This window comes from Oreochromis aureus, linkage group 9 (genome assembly GCF_013358895.1).
Source record: "Oreochromis aureus strain Israel breed Guangdong linkage group 9, ZZ_aureus, whole genome shotgun sequence".
Taxonomy (NCBI): domain Eukaryota; kingdom Metazoa; phylum Chordata; class Actinopteri; order Cichliformes; family Cichlidae; genus Oreochromis; species Oreochromis aureus.
In genome coordinates this window covers 29985062-29999590 of record NC_052950.1, presented here as the reverse complement: position 1 = coordinate 29999590, position 14529 = coordinate 29985062, and the positions used below count along the sequence as shown (strand labels likewise).

Sequence of the window (14529 nt, the reverse complement as noted above, 5' to 3'; positions counted from 1 at the left end):
CTACAAGAGAAAAAGAGCAAGATAGGGAGAGAGGAAAGTGAAGTGTAATTGGGATCCGATTGATCCAAAGGAGAGAGCTGAGTTCTATGTTCCTACCCTAACCTATGGCCACAAGTTGGGGCCATAGTATTGAGTATTGACTGAAGGAGTAAGATCGTGGATTCAAGAAGCTGAAAAGAGATTTCTCTAAGGGTTTCTGGGCTCAGGCTCAGAGATCATTCAGGAGGAACTCACTCCATCTGCTCCTCATCGAAATAAAATTAATCTTCTCTAAAAATTGCTCAGGTCTTCTAAGCTAGAATTTGTTTTGGCATCTTGATTGATAAGTAGCCACACTGTCAAGGTGTGCTGTGTGACAAACAGGATGTAGGACCCAAACGCAGGACTCGGAGACTGAATGATAAAGTGAAAGGGAACAGCTTTATTGCTGGAGAAACGCAAACATAAAACTCAAACTAGAAAACAAAAACAGAAAACAGAGAACCTGAATAATACCAGAAGGACAGCAGAAACCCACAGCCCAATGAGGGTACAACACGACAACTGACAGAGAAACACAGAGCTTAAATACACATGGGAGTAACGCGGGAATCATCAGATCTAATGAGACAAAGGAAGCAAAGCAGAATACATTAACAAATGACAGACTGTCAGAGTAAAACAGGAAGTATAACACAGAGGTGCAGACGTGACACTGAGACCAAGACACGACTGATTGGAAAGACAGAGGGAACATGAAGACAAGCATGACAAGATAAGAAACACAAGAAAGGCAAACCTACAGAAACTAAGAATATAACACAAGCAGAAACAAAACCCATGAATTACAATAATGAAAGAAAATAACTAGAAAAAAAACAAAAACACTGGGTGACAGACCCAGTACTGTAACACAGACAGGCAAAGCTATTTATCCCCCCCTTAATTTGCAAATAGAGTCTGGCTCCCACAGGAAAGAAGATTAAATGTGCATGAACCTATCAACAGACAGGTGTAACATAAATGTATGCAGGAGTTACAATGCAAAGTCTCCTTTGCATAAAAATGAGTCAAAGACGAGGAGTCTGAGGCTGAAATGATGATAAATTACATCATTTTTCTTTTGGTAAACATTGAAAATGGGTCCAGCAGACATGAACACAGGGCTCAAGCTTCCACTCAGGGATTGCACTTTGCCCGGCTGTCGTAGTGCGCCATGCCCAGTTTACAGAACACCAAAAAAGAGAAAATCAAATACACAATTGGTAAAAAATGTCCCTTTTTTGATGAGAGTAAATACAAGAGAGGCAAAAAGGGAGAAAATGGAAGAAAATACCTGTACCAGTATTTACAACAGGTGTTTTTTTAGAGCTCAGACTGAAATGTCATAGCTGAAGCTGAATGATTCACCTGCTACACAGTGTGGTTAGTTTCTTGTCAGTACTGACAGGAAAACAAAATGCAATAAACAACACAATTATTTTAATGTACTCTTTCAGTAAGAGCTGCGTGAGCCAAAACATTTGGTTGTATATTGTTTCTGTGCTGAATGGGAGCATGGTCCTTACTTTAGCACTCCTGGGATAAGTACACACAGTGTGAGCAATACTCACACTATTTTCTCACATGATGATACAAACTCTATTCTTTAATTTCCATATTGTTACCAAAAACTTTGTAGCGTCCCCACAAACCACATGTGTGTCACTTCTGTAGGGAGAAACAGTGAGCACCCACTACCACCTCTGCTTTATACCCTCCCTAAAATCCCCTGGGTCCCATTTACACCATGTTCAGGTTTGTTGCATCAAATTTAAACTCAGCCCTGTTTCGCTGCCAACATTACCTCTTACATGTCATCACACTCATAGCCAGATTGATAAACTGTGGATTGACTTTTCAGTTTGATAACCACCAGCATGTGACCGCTTACTCTGACTGCTTATATTAAAGTAAGAAAAACAAAATATGGAAAATAAATCCTCTAAAATATTCTTACCAAATTGGCTCTTTCTTCTGAAGACATTCACCTGAGACATAATCAAGATTTGAAAAAAAAAAATTTGGTTAACTCACATCATCTTGTGGTGGATTTTTGTATGATATGTATAACTATGTAACTATATACACTATATATCTATGCACACTGAACATATATATTTTAACTTTCATGTAGAGTCTTAAGCACAAGACATTTTGCTTCACCGAGGTTTATTAAGTTGGTACAGTAACAGGGCAGTTAATGTAGGGTGAGAGTTCTCTTGAATAATTTACTTAATAATTAATTAATTTAACGTCTTTAATGCAGCACAACCAAAACAGTAACATTGTAACAGAGATCCTGAACACATCACGATAAAATATCATACAAAATACACACACACACACACACACACACACACACACTGAACCCACACTGAAGTGTTTTTAAGCATGTAACCTGTGTATTATATGTTATAAGATTGTGCCACTTGCTGTATAAGATTTAATAATTAGGATTAATGTGTGACCTTTGACCATGTTGTGACCTATTGTCAGAGGGTAAAGCAAAGGGTTAACCTATTGGTGTCACTTTGGACCGGGCCCTCAGCCAGCGCCAGGTGTGAACTCTGGCCGCTATCTGACCCCAGCAGCTGTGTTTGGGCGCGTGGGAAAGTTACCCAGCAGCAGGGGGCGGCGACACTGGTCCCTATATTAGGGGACCAGAGGACGCCCCCAGGGCTCTTTTTCCTCCTGCTGCTGCTACCTGTCCGTCTCTGTGTTGCTCTGCTGTCTGTGCTTAAGGCTGTACACCCCGGGGTTTTGCTTTGCTTGTTTTCTGCTCTGTAATTTTCTTGCTAAATGTCTGTATGTATTTTTCCTGCTGTTCATATGACTCAGTGTATTAAACTCTGTTCCAAGAATTCTACTCTTTTACAGAGCATCTTTTTGAGTGTCCTGGTTTTAATTGGATTTGGATCTCCACATCGTTGGTGGAAGAAGGCTATCAGAATGGCTTCAAAATTTGCGACCACAATTGGCGACGTACGAAGGGACAAGGAATTAAGGTGATTGCTGGGAGCCTTGGGGAATGCCAAAGCCTTGCACATCAGAGAACACCAAGCGGCCGCTATAATAAGGTAAGCAGAGTTTTTTTTTTCTGCTCAGTGTTGGTGTTGTCTGAGTGCAGAATGGGGGTTCCACCTTGGCTCCAAGTAGATTTCACCTAACCTTGAAAAGGACTTTAATCAAATGGTCGCTGTTATTCTAAGTGATAAAGTGTTACACTGTAAAAATAATGCTAGTTGCGGATGCTGAAGGAGTGGAGTTTAATACTGCATCATATGTGTGTGTGTTATTCCTGTAACTTGTGTGACCCGCGGGGGAAGTGTGAGTGAGCGCTGTGTGTGTGCGTATTTGGGGTTTGTGTGTGTGAAAGGCTGCTCTGCCCTGTGCTGGAGTATGACTCCAGGACTGTGTTGGGGGAGTTTGGGTTTATTTTTCCGCTATTCTTTAGTGCATCTGAAGAATAGGCGTAAGTTACGCAGAAGTAAAAAGTTGAAGTGATGAAAAGTGATAAAAGTGATGAAAAGTGAAATATATGTCGGCACCCCCAAGGTGGTTACCGCTGGAAACCTAGTTATCCATTTAGGTAGATAAGGTGACACAGGCTAACTAGGTTAACCATTTAATTGGTTAACCTGGTTAACCCAAGTGAATTGCTAGGTAGTCAGGACTGCTCGGGCTTTGGGGGATTTTTGGGGATAAATTCCTAGCCAGTAACGCGGGGACTTGGGGCTCACAGTAGGGATCTGAGGGCTTTCGAGTCCACCGGTCTGGACACGCTGGGTAACTGCGCGCGTCGCGGAATGAAAGGCGACACCTTCGGCCCAAGTGTAAATATGTAAATAGCTGTTACTAACCCTTAAGTATAATCGCTGCTGTAAATATTGCTAAGTAGTAGTCTAGAGTATAACAATGTATTGCTGTAAATATTGCTTAAAATAACTCTTGCTGTAAATAAGAGGAATACGCGTAAGGGGTGGGTTTTGATAAATAAATAAGAAAAATGGGAAGTTAGTAGGTAACTAAGTAAAAAGTTGTAGAGTGACTGATTTGAGTGACTAAAAAAAACTTGAGTTCACTGTGCTGCAGAGCGCTGTGTCTGCAGGCAGTTTGTGACTCATCCCTAAGGTATGTGGAGGAGTGAGAGGAGCATCAGAGCAGTTAAAAGAGATAAGTCTGCAAAAAATTAAGAGTGGTTGAATATAAAGAGGAAAATAGACACTGCCGCTGAAAAATAATGCTGTTGTTTAAGGAATTTAAACAGAAAGATCTGTAGAAAAAATATTTGTCAAGCAGCAACATGAAGTAAGTTGGAAGATTTGTGGGTAAATTTCAGTAAAAGAAGATATTAATTGCCAAAATAGGGATAATGAGTAAATAGGGATTGCAGGCACTTTTTTTGGATTATTAGCTTAATAAAAGTATGACCAAAAGTTAAATAAATTGGAAATAGAGCTGCTTGACTAAAGTAAAATAAAAAAGGATAACCTAACCTAGAGCTAAATTATAACATATCCAAACTAATAACAGTAAGAATGAGAACTATAAACTAATTCTAATAATAAAACATAGCTGGGATAAAACTAAAATAATTAGAAGGAAATTAAATAAATCACACAAACAAATAATAAATGAAATAGGGAGGTCTGTGCTGTGTTTGGAGAAATATAGAAGGCAGTGGTGATGATCTAAGAACATCTGAACATCTTAGTACGGAACGAGAGATAGAGACTAAATAAATAAGAACATGTTTGGGCAACAATGAAGATAAGAGAGTCAAAACAGCATCCATAAATCGATCTCAGTAAAATGCAGGAGTTGTAAAAGAATCTAATAATGTCTCAGAGTTTGCATGTGAAATGTTTATTGAGGGTTTGTTATCACTCACCAAAGAGGAGTGCAAGAGAAGTAAATAATGAAGTTTTGCTTGTTGTAGAGAGTTCTGCCGAGGGGTCATAAACTCACCCAAAAGCATACAGAGAGTGCAAGAGGCACCTGAGTAATATGATGTGAAATGAATGATTGTTGGAAATACATTGTGTGAAGCTTAGAGGAGTTCAGAATAAACAGGCTGACATGTGGGGTGAAGCGGTAATGAGGACGAATAATGAACAAATTAACAAAAAGAGACACCTAGAGATCTGTTTAAAATGCTGCCGTCACAAATAAGTAGTTGGGAAGAGAAAAGAAGGTAGACAGGTTATAGTGAAGTGAAATAGAAAAGTTTTGTTGGAAATGGTGGTTTAATAAGTCAGAGATTGTGACTTAACAATTTAAAGTAAAGTTTAGCGCCTGTTGAGTGTTGTACTGAGAGAGCTCACATCAGCTGAGCCGCTGCTGCAGGAGGCGGCCTGTAAACACCGTCACAGGGTGTAGCTGGCTCAAGTTGCTCTGACTGTGGAGTGTGTGGGGTGGGCCCCGACATCCTGCCAAGAGTGTCCTTGACCAGTGCACAGGCTTTGAAACGATCTAAGCCAAATGCGAGTGTGTGAGAAGAAGAGTAAAAGACTGAAGTGCATGTCTCAAAGAGGTTATTGTTATGGTGAGCTTGTGCGAAGCTCAGAGGAGTCATCTGAGACAGGAAGCAAAATTGTTTGCTTAAAACAGAAAAAGAAAAAGATGTAACTTGTTTGTAAATTTTAGGTCCCACATCAGTGAAGATGCTTAAACAAGTGATCAAATGCTGAGTACTATGAACAAAAAACAACAAAAAATGTAAAAAAGAATAGTGCCCATTAGAGTGAGGAACAGGAAGAAAGAAGCTCTAAATTTGAGAATAAAATATTAAATTAAACACTTGGGACGAAAATGATAAGGCCAGTAAACTGGTTCTCAGGTAAATTAAAATAAATATAATAAACTATTAAAATAAGAACAGGGAAGTAAGACAGAACTGAATGACAGAGGGGCATAAGACATAACAGTAGAGAAGTAGTGGAAAGAATTGAGAATAATATAATTCAGTGAGTAAACAAAAAGCCTAAATACAATGAAAACTGATTAGAGTGTTATGGTAACAATAACAAGACAGTAATTAGAAAGATATGATAAATAATTCCATTAAGTGTAATAGTAAAGTAAGAGGAAGAGTAGGAATGAATGCAAAGTGATTACACCTGAGCACTTTAGAAAAAAATAAAAAGTTTAAATCTAAAGAAAAAGAATATTTGGCTGGGAAATGAAATAACAGAAATAAAATTGTGGGATGCATGGCTGGTTAACCTGCAGCTGTGGATCATTAGAAATGCTGATCAATAAATAAAAAGCATGATTAGATATTGTATGGGGGAAGGGATTAATAAAGGGATCATTGGTATCTAAAACACTCGCCTTGATGCTGGTCAGACTGTGTGTAATCCTTCTTCTATAGCTATAAGAGAAATAACATTTAGAAGAGCTTCAGAGGTGCGTGACATAAGAGGGCCTTAACCCTTTGGGGCCTCGAGTGTCAGGCTTGAATCAGGAAATATTTAAGTTTTAAGAGTCCCAAAACATCAGAGTGATTTTTACCATCCAAGAAAGTAAATAAATAAATAAATTGAACTTTATACATTTAAGGAATAACTTGCAAAATGCTGTCTTTAGCAAATGCAATATGGTAATTCTTACATATGCAAAATTAATATTGTTTTTAATTTGTCAAGTTTAATAGGTATTGTGACAAAATTTGGGGGTAATTGTTTCAGTAATCAGGGTTTTGAATAGTGATGGGGTTGATCCCACAGCTGCATCTTGTCACTTACAGGAAAGTTGGGCAGAAAAACATAAAACTGTTGTATATGATAATAAAGCCCCTATGATCTTGTTTTAGTTTTACAAGAAAAATAAAAGCAAATATAGATAAATCTCTGCTAAATCTAAGCTCCCTGAATAAGCAGTGTGCATCATGCAGGTGGAGATACACAGGAGCAGGGTTTGGAGGGGATGACATAGCCTTTGTTCCAGCAAAAGCTGGTGATTAGAAAGAAAACACATTGACCTAAAATGCAATAAGGAGAAATCAAAATTTGAGCCTTTGTATTAAAAAAACCACGACAAAAGTGATTATGGCTTAGAGGAGGAGAGGTAAACACGAGAAAGTCAGAGATGTAGGACAGGTGGGACAAAGACAGTTGTGAGTCAGAGGAAAGGACGCTAAATAGGAGAATTCAAAGACCAGGAGTAAGATAATGAAGAGTAACATGAGGTCGAGCTCACAGGCAAAAGGGAAAAAAAAAGGTGGAGCAAATGAAAACAGTTACTAACTAACTGATGTATGCACATACTCGAAACAATGACTCTCCTGCTATGAAAAAAAAAAAAAGAAGGAAATAACTCCTTACAGATGAAGGAGCTCACCAACTGAAGGGGAGAAACACAGAGCACCAGTGAAAGACACCAGGCCATGAGCCTGTGGAGTAGAGCAACACTGGCACTGCGAAGGCCTATGTCACTGATGAGGCCTGTACAAGGGTGGAGAGGAGGAGTCAGCTGTATGACGACATCCAATGGTTGGCACATGTGAAAGCCCAGGAACTGCAGAGAGGAGGGTCCAAGTGAAGATCCACAATTCATGAAACTGAGTCTCCTCGAGTCTAATGAAAGACTCTATCTGCAGAGGGCTGGAAAAGTGTATTAAAACACACTTTTAGTCAGCTGACATACTCATCAATCTGCTGAGGACTGACAATCGATGGCCTCTACGAGCCAACATCGTCAGCATCTGGGATGTTCTCTGTGTGGATGTTCCTGGAGAACTCCGAGAGGAATGTGGGCAGCACCATAACAACAAGGAAGTTACTGCCAAGAGAAATCTTCAGTACATGGACTGTGACTGATACCAGAGTACCTAACTATCCATGATATCTGCAGTGAACAACATGAAGCAGCTGCATCAGTAATGCTCCCAACAAACTAATAAGTTTAAAGCCCTGGGCTCCACTCCTTGTGTTACTCTCCCAGTAGAAAAAGAACACAAATAATAAGAACTAGGCCACATGAAAGCATTAGATAGGAGATTATTAAAAATATATTCATTACTAACACTCTTACATTAGAATATTATTTAAGGTTAGGATAGTTTAATACATAAAGGGTGCAGACATGACTCTCACTGACACTAGAACAGATACACACAGAGCATTAGAACCCCAGTAGGGTATGGGACAGATAAGTAAACTTAGAGAAGTTATTAATCACCTTATGAGCATTGCATTATTGAAGGGATGAAACGTACACATGGGGATTTACTAAAAGTTGGGGTACTGATGAAACTCAGAATCCCTGGTAACATGAAATGAGAAATTTAAACATCTGCTGTTTCTGACCCTGGTACACTGCTCTTGGGTATCCCCCTGACATGTATGTAACTGTGTGGGTGCAAATGTGTACATATGTGTAAATCTGTATGCAGATATGAAAAATAATCTGTCTTTTATCTTTTTCAGTGCAGCTACATATAGACCAGTGGCAGCTACCTCAGTTCATGTGTTGAAGCTAATAGTAAGATGCTAGCTCTAAACGTGCAGCACTAAACTATCCACAGTGCTATAATTGAGTGTGTGAGCAATTTGTAGTTACTTTCAAACAAAATAAAAATAAAAATGAATGCAGTGTGGAGGAGAAAGCAGCGAAGGATTCTGTCATAATCTTAACTGCATTGGGAAAAGGGGGGAACATATAGCTTAGCAGAGCTAAATTGTTAACTCTCCCAAGGAATGAACCAAAAAAAAAAAAACCAAAAATTTAGGAGAAAATCTAAATTATCAGATATTTTGGAGGGAAAGAGGCTAAAGCCTGATCCCCTGTAAAAAATGCAAACCTCAAATTAGAAAAATGGGGCCTAAATTAGCTTTCCTGTGTGTGGCAGGGTCCAGTTGTCTGTGGATTGACATATTTAAATTACTCAAATGCTTACTCTAGCAAAAACTGCATAGCTAAATGACTCTATTCTAGTTCTATTCTAGTTACAGTGTGAAGAGGTAGAGTTTGAAGCACTGAGGAGGGACATGCAGTCTGACCGGGCACTTGGCAACCAAAAGGAAAGAGAAGAACATTCCATTGGTATGGGGCAAACTGGGAAGATTAAGGTAAGGCAGAGTTGAGTCAGCATGATTAAACCTTCATAGGTGAGCAACTACTGACCTAGTAAAATCCAAATTTACAAACTGTTGAAGTAGACCTTTAACCCTGCAACTAGAACTGCTTGTTTTTCAGGAGGTCTCAATGTTCCTCATGGCCATCCAGGTGTATTGTAAACATAACACCAGTTACATGTATTATTTACGGTTCATAATTTACTATCACTCAAGTTAAGGAAAATGGGGTGTGAAGTAATTGTCTGCCTCAGAGTCCACCACCAAAATGTGTAACAAGATTACAGTTAGGGAATTTCTTATGATTACTGTCTATAAACAATCCATGCATGGCTGAGAAAAGTTTTTTATTAGTCTAATACAGCTGTTTTAGCTTTTCAATGGCGACTTTTCTATAAGAACAAAGGCTGTCAAGCTGTATATTATTCAACTCAAGGTTGAACAGGTATGAAATTATGATGCCAGTCATTTAAGGGCACTTTATTATCCAAGGATAAACTGCAAAAATAAAACATTACAAAACGATTATTTATCTGACCCCCTTTTAGCAAGAAACTTGGAGAGGAGGAACTCCGTTTTTAACAGGAATAAATGCCCAGTAGAACTGGGCACAGGGGGGAGTGGTCATCTGCTGTGACCAGCTGAGTAAGGAGGAGGAGACAGGACTAAAAACATGCTGTGTAGGAGAGCCAGAGATTGATAATAACTAATAATAACTCAAAAGAGAGACCTAAAAACCGGAGGCCTGGCTTCCCATTCTACTTTTAAATATTCTAGTAAGCTTAAAGTTTGAGAGTGAAGTGGGGAGATACAGTACTATAGGAGCAGGATGGTAATTAAAAAAACAGATTTAACAAGGAGCCTATGAAGAAAAGTCAATAGGAGAAATATACTCTGTCATTCTAGTCCCTTTCAGTATTCATGTGCAACATTTTGATGTAGTTGACCACAACCTGATAATGATAAAAGGACAGCCTAGAAGTAATAAATGCATGAATTTGTCTTTCAGCATCACTCTGGGACAGGACTTTAGAGATATTGCAGAAATTGAAGAAAGCAGTCCTTAATATTCGCATATTAGCACATATTGGGATAAAAATAACTCATGGAAACCTCACAGTGTTAATGGAGACCAAGGTAATGCCATTCAGAGCATTCCTTTAGGTTGACTGACAGGTGTGTGGTGTTTGGCTTCATGGATGAATGAGAGAGAGGGTGTCATCAGCACGGCAGAGGTATGTTGTGTCTTTTGTGGTGTTACCTGAAGGAGGCACGTGTTATGTAAATAGAAATAGATCCTGGTGCGAAACCTTGTGAAGCTCAATGGTTAGTCTTGTGTATGTGGGAGGATTCTTAGAATAACATGTTATGGTCACAAGTGTCGAACATAGAGATCAATCCACTGTCAGAGGCCTTAAGAAGATCATTTTTAACTTTCATCAAAGCTGTTTCTGTGCTGTGATGTGCTCTGAAACCTGACTGAAACTCTTTAAATAAGGCATTCCTCTGTGGCTATTTTACAGCATCTCTTGTGGGGATTTTTGACATAAAGGAAAGTTGGAGGCCTATAATTGGCTAGGACAGTTAGGTCAAGTGATGGTTTTTGAGTGATGGTTTAACTACTGCCAATAGGAAGAACTGTGTGGTCAATGTGGCATTGTCTAACTTAGCTTTGAAAATTCCAATTCGGCGGCTATAGAGGTGTGGGAAGTTTGATCAGCCATATAGCCAGCAACGCTAAGTTTTGGGCTAACAGTGCTAATGATGAATTGTGAATTGGCAGCCGGTAACAGAGTTAATGTTTATCCAAATTCAGCTTATAAATATGAAGAGGCAATAACCCAGCTAGTAGTCGCCCTAAAGCTCACTAGTCCTGTGGCTGTGATTAGATGTCTTGATCACCAGAAAACAGACACATTAATACCTAAATGAAACAACATGTTAGAGCTTTACTATGCACTTCCTAAATTGATAGCTAGGTAAAGATAAGTAAAGCTTTCTGTTTATAACAGCATTTGAGACAAACATTTCAAAGTACTCCACAAAATAAAGCAATGAATTGGAATTTGTTAAGGAAGAGGTCAACTGGGTACAAATATTAACTCTAGTACTAAGGTGCATGCAGTTGTGAACTAACAAGACTACAACAACTAACACTGCATGGCATACTCACAAATGTCCATAGATAAGTCCTCATAAAGGGCCTGTATTGCTAACTGTGAACAAAACTAATGCAGTCTGCGAAGTTATCTTTCTGCAGGTGGAGATGGCATCTGGATAACAGATGGAGATGCAGAGGTCCTGGAGCAGGTGCTGGCAATCTGATGACGAGTGCGAGGGGACAACGGAGTGAAACAGGCTGCTCCAGACAGCTGAACCATGACCCATCCAGTAGCTGTTGAATCTGCTGCAGAGCCTACAGCCCAGGTGGAGCCGTACAGTGCCCAAACCAGCTTCCGAATGATGGATGTGCAAGATCAACTACTACCCATCGCCAACCCTGACTTTAATCAAGAGTAGAACCAAGTCGTCTCGAGTATTCTTAGAAGGTATGCAAGATCCAGCAGTCAAGAAGTACCAAGAGAGACTTTTCTCGGACTCATAAATTGGTTGAAATATGGACTGAAAAAGGGACACAAGTTGAGTAAAGGTTGAAGCTGCTGCAGAGAAATGTCAACCTTGAAGCTAACAAAGGACATTTCAAAGCCCACACTGAGAAGTCTGTTCAGAAGAAGTTGCACCTGACCAAGATGAAATCCAAAATTGGGAATTAATTGTTTAATCGTGTTATTTTTAATGTCACTTATGGTGTTGTGTAATCCATGTATGTATTATGTGTCTCTGCTGATGTGTTTTATGCCTTACTTTCATTTTCCTGTAATTAGGCTGATTTTTAAGTTTCTTGAGTATTCTGTTAAGGATACTGTGTAGTATGATTTGCAAATGAAGATGAATCAATTTGTCTTAAATTAATTGACTAAGAGAAATGGAATGTTGGGAGAATGTTATGTTGATGACTATGAGGGTTTTGGTGGAAGGAAGGGCTTATTCATTTGAGCAATAACTGTGTGGGATCTTTATACAAATTCTTATGTTCTATTTACAGCTTGCTTTAAAATATGTTAGCAAAAAAACAGCGCACGCATTAGTTTTCACAATTTTTGTTCTTCTTTAGTCATGGGGTCTTTTTAGGTGGTACCTCCAGGTACCACAGGGGGGAATGTGGTGGATTTTTGTTTGATATGTATAACTATGTAACTATATACACTATATATCTATGCGCACTGAACATATATATTTTAACTTTCATGTAGAGTCTTAAGCACAAGACATTTTGCTTCACCGAGGTTTATTAAGTTGGTACAGTAACAGGGCAGTTAATGTAGGGTGAGAGTTCTCTTGAATAATTTACTTAATAATTAATTAATTTAACGTCTTTAATGCAGCACAACCAAAACAGTAACATTGTAATAGAGATCCTGAACACATCACGATAAAATATCATACAAAATACACACACACACACACACACACACACACACACACACACACTCTGAACCCACACTGAAGTGTTTTTAAGCATGTAACCTGTGTATTATATGTTATAAGATTGTGCCACTTGCTGTATAAGATTTAATAATTAGGATTAATGTGTGACCTTTGACCATGTTGTGACCTATTGTCAGAGGGTAAAGCAAAGGGTTAACCTATTGGTGTCACTTTGGACCGGGCCCTCAGCCAGCGCCAGGTGTGAACTCTGGTCGCTACCTGACCCCAGCAGCTGTGCTGGGCGTGTGGGAAAGTTACCCAGCAGCAGGGGGCGGCGACACTGGTCCCTATATTAGGGGACCAGAGGACGCCCCCAGGGCTCTTTTTCCTCCTGCTGCTGCTACCTGTCCGTCTCTGTGTTGCTCTGCTGTCTGTGCTTAAGGCTGTACACCCCGGGGTTTTGCTTTGCTTGTTTTCTGCTCTGTAATTTTCTTGCTAAATGTCTGTATGTATTTTTCCTGCTGTTCATATGATTCAGTGTATTAAACTCTGTTCCAAGAATTCTACTCTTTTACAGAGCATCTTTTTGAGTGTCCTGGTTTTAATTGGATTTGGATCTCCACATCGTTGGTGGAAGAAGGCTATCAGAATGGCTTCAAAATTTGCGACCACAATCTGTTTGATCTGAACCACTAAGGTCTACTTGGTTTATGTGTACTGCTAGCAGAGGTGGGTCTGAGAGCAGTCTTCCTGACTTCATGTGAGAGGACAGTGTGTCACAGCTTCTAAAAATCAATTTCAGCCTTAAAGTGTTAACATCACAAATCAGACTGCAAGAGAAGAGAGAGCAAGAAAGAAGGAAGTGCTGAGTTAGACTGTGTGTGCTACTCTGTGGTGAACAGAGCAGAGTCTGAAAGCAAAGCTATTAATTTACTGGTTGATGTTCCTACCCTCACTTTTGGCCACAGGTTGTGGGTAGTGATTGAGTGTGAGATCTGTTATTCGGGGGTTTTCCAAGAGATTCAGAACTGACAAACTAAAACGGTTAAATGTCAATAAGTCTTATTGTAACTAATGAAACTGAGATAATGCAAAGAGAACCTAAAGGATTGTCCCTCAGGAGACAGATTCAGTGTTTCCTGCTGCAAAGACTCACAGACCGATGGTTCATTTATTCAACTGCATACTTTTCCCAGGCCTCCAAGATAAGCTCAATCAAAGCTCCTTTATAAAGTCCAAATCCAAATCCCTTTTTAATGTACTGCAAATGTAAAACTCCCTAAAACTAAAACTCTCTAAAACTCAAATGTATTAAGAAGAAACATCCTAGGGCAAGCTACAGGTAAATGCAGGAAACACGAGTTAAAAAGCCAGAACAATACTACAGCAGTGCAGTACAACAATCCAACACAGAATAAAGAGGAGAACCAGGCTTAAATTCTGCAGGTGAGGATGATGAGGGACGGGTATGCCAGCTTAAATGTGAATGGACAGCACTTTTGAGAAGGCTAGCCGAGTTAATCACACACAGACACACTTGATAGAGGGATGGAAGAGATCAGCACCTGGAGGACAAAGAGGACTAGAAAGAGTAAGATCATAGTTTAAAGCAGAAGAAACGAGCTTTGTCTAATAGGTGTCTGGACTCATCCTCAGATCCTTCAGGAGGTGTTCACAGCAAAACTGATAGTGCCCACATCTAACAGAAAGAACTGAGGTTGTTTGAGCAGCTGACCAAGACACTTCCTTGGTAAGCTGTTTCTGGCCACTTTGGAGATTATGGGATGCATTCGCATGAATAGGAAAACTCAGAATATAGCAAATCATAAACACAGAACACTACAGCAACATGAAATCACAGACAAAGAAAGGGTGTTAGCAACAGTGCTCCATGTTGAAAGATGTCACAGTTCCTAACATACATTTAATAGACTGAGAAAGT

General features: G+C 39.4%; 1 long non-coding RNA gene across 1 annotated transcript; it reads left to right on the top strand.

Moving 5' to 3' along the window:
- Positions 1-2868: 2868 nt before the first annotated feature.
- On the top strand, positions 2869-12067 carry LOC120441916. Its single transcript, XR_005614376.1, has 2 exons — positions 2869-3098; positions 8970-12067. It is a non-coding gene; the product is annotated as an uncharacterized LOC120441916 (long non-coding RNA).
- Positions 12068-14529: the final 2462 nt, after the last annotated feature.